At 35.1% G+C, this 2,720-nt stretch overlaps 1 pseudogene; it reads left to right on the top strand.

The window, feature by feature from the left end:
* Positions 1 to 464: 464 nt before the first annotated feature.
* LOC148775239 (U6 spliceosomal RNA) lies at positions 465 to 562 on the top strand (annotated as a pseudogene).
* The last annotated feature ends 2,158 nt before the right edge of the window (positions 563 to 2,720 follow it).

Here is a 2,720-nt window from a genome sequence, read left to right as displayed (position 1 = left end):
TTGTCATATCTGCCAAAGTCCGATTAACCAAAACAAGTTACATAGCAAAATCCAAAATCAGAGTAGCAATTACTACTTACTATTACTACTTACTCTCTCTCTATATATATTTTTAAAATATTTACTCTGCCTACTACTTACTCTATGTAAGTAGTAGGCAGAGTAAATATTTTTAAAAAAATATATATATATAGTATAAAAATCACATCATTACTGGTTTTCTTTCAGTAAATATACCCCCTGAAATTCTACTGAAATTTTACGGCTTTTTCTTTTTTGAATAGGCTTCTAAATTTGGAAACACATAATAAATTATATTTTTGTACCAGTTACCAGTTATCACAGTCCACTACCTTGATTTTTTAAGAGTTTATTTGAGCAAAAATTCTACTACCTTGACTTTTAATATATTACCTGCTCATTAGAGTTTATCTTATTTGCAGTAACTCAAGTTAGTATATCAAGTGCTCACTTCCACACCACATATACTAAAATTAGAATACAAATTAGCATGGTCCCTGAACAGGATAACATGCAAATTCAGGAAGCATTCTTTTTTCTTTCTGAAACAGTAAGTAAACTATAGGTATCTCAGGCACAGTGTAATAAATATACACATTAGTACATACTATAGTCAAACAGTCTGATAAATATTGCTTCAGTGGAAATCAGGGAGAAGAAAATGTCAACCCACTCCAGTATTCTTGCTTGGAGAATCCCATGGACAGAAGAACCTGCTGGGCTGCCATTTATGGGGTCGCACAGAGTTGGACACGACTGAAGTGACTTAGCAGCAGTAGCAGCAATGGAAATCATATTACAATATATAAATATATGTAAGTAGTATGCTATATACCTTCAATTTACAAAATGTATCATGTCAAATATAACAATTTTTTAAAGACAGGGTAGTGGTTTTACATTCCATTGCACCTTTTATTTATTTTGAAATGTCTTCTGTAGAACCGAAACAACAATGACTAGTGGGAGAAACTGATTTAAATGATTCATTTTAGTTAGAGAATATCATGATAGCTGAATATGGTTCTTTTTTTTTTTTTTAACCTAAAGAAAGGCATTGCCTTTCTTTTTTTTTTTTATTTTACAATATTATATTGGTTGGTTTTGCCATACATTGAAATGAATTCGCCCCGGGTTTACATAAGTTCACCCTCCTGAACCCCCCTCCCACCTCCCTCCTCCCTTTATCCTCCCTCTGGGTCATCCCCGCATGCCAGCCCCGAGCATCCTATAACATGCATTGACCCTGAACTGGTGATTCGTTTCACATATGACAACATACGTGTTTCAATGACATTCTCCCAAATCATCCCACCCTCACCCTCTCCTCTAAGCAACACTTTTACTCTCAGTTTTTAGAGAGTACTGTAACTTCAATTAAAAATATACCAGAAAAAGAATGCTTTGTGATATAATAGTAACCAGTTAGGCAGAATAATGTAGTTCAATCTTAGCATATCTAACACTTTGAAATGTTGACAGGGTGCATCTTCTAAGACAAAGTCAGTGTCTATGTGCAGGATTACAAATTTATGTCTAGTTATTGATATTAAGAGAATTTTCATGTTCAATTGATAGTGACTTTTAGCTTTTCTAATATGAACATAATACCCTGTATAGTATCAGGTACTTTCCAGGGAGAACACTAGTAGGTTTATAAATGTGGTATACTAGATACCTTGCACTGACGTGCAGGTTTTTTTCATTGTTGCCATCATTTGTTCCACAGAGAGTTCAAATGTTCATGTAAGGACTTAAACTTTTAAGATGTATAAGGCTGAGTTTTCTCATATAAACCATAAGAAAAATAAGGTTTCTGTCTCCCAATATACATAAATTATAGAAATTAATCTCTCCATTCAAATTTATTATGCTTTCAAATAACTCAAGAAAGTGTTTTTAAAAGTTGACTTTATTTGCCACACATATTTTTATACAGATGGCCGACAGACTGTAACTTACTATATTAAAGCAAGCAAGACATATATGTGTGTGTTTGTGTGAATACACACACTGCAACAACAGTTGGTAAGAATCCGAGAACTTTGAAAGTACTCAGATCAGTTTACATTTGTATGTATGTTCTTTGGACTCAGTAAATATTAAGGCTGTAGTAGATATATGTCCAGAGAAGGCAATGGCAAGCCACTCCAGTACTCTTGCCTAGAAAATCCCATGGATGGAGGAGCCTGGTAGGCTGCAGTCCGTGGGGTCGCTAAGGGTCGGACACGACTGAGCAACTCCACTTTCACACATTGGAGAAGGAAATGGCAGCCCACTCCAGTGTTCTTGCCTGGAGAATCCCAAGGACGGGGGAAGCCTGGTGGGCTTCCGTCTATGGGGTCGCACAGAGTCGGACACGACTGAAGTGACTTAGCAGCAGCAGATATATGTCAGTAAAAGGTATTGTGAATATGAGCATTTATCTCCTGTCTACATTTCAGGGGTGATGGAAGTTTTTCTCATTTGATAAGAGATTGTACTATATTCATTTCAAAAGATCATGTGAATGTTTTTTGTCAAAACTATAGAAAAATCACCTTAAAATAGGACTCTCCTTCACCATATATCTTTGCTCAGAATAAATGAAATGCACTAACAAAAATGAACAAGTCACAAATTAATTTTCAATTTACATGCAGATTTCATCAACTTTCCTATGACAATCATGCTTCATTCCTCATTTCATAAAGTCGGTA

Source organism: Moschus berezovskii, chromosome 16 (assembly GCF_049115385.1).
Source record: "Moschus berezovskii isolate FMDL1 chromosome 16, NW_MosBer_1.0, whole genome shotgun sequence".
Taxonomy (NCBI): domain Eukaryota; kingdom Metazoa; phylum Chordata; class Mammalia; order Artiodactyla; family Moschidae; genus Moschus; species Moschus berezovskii.
The sequence above is the reverse complement of the archived record's forward strand: the minus strand, read 5'-3'. Positions and strand labels throughout refer to the sequence as shown.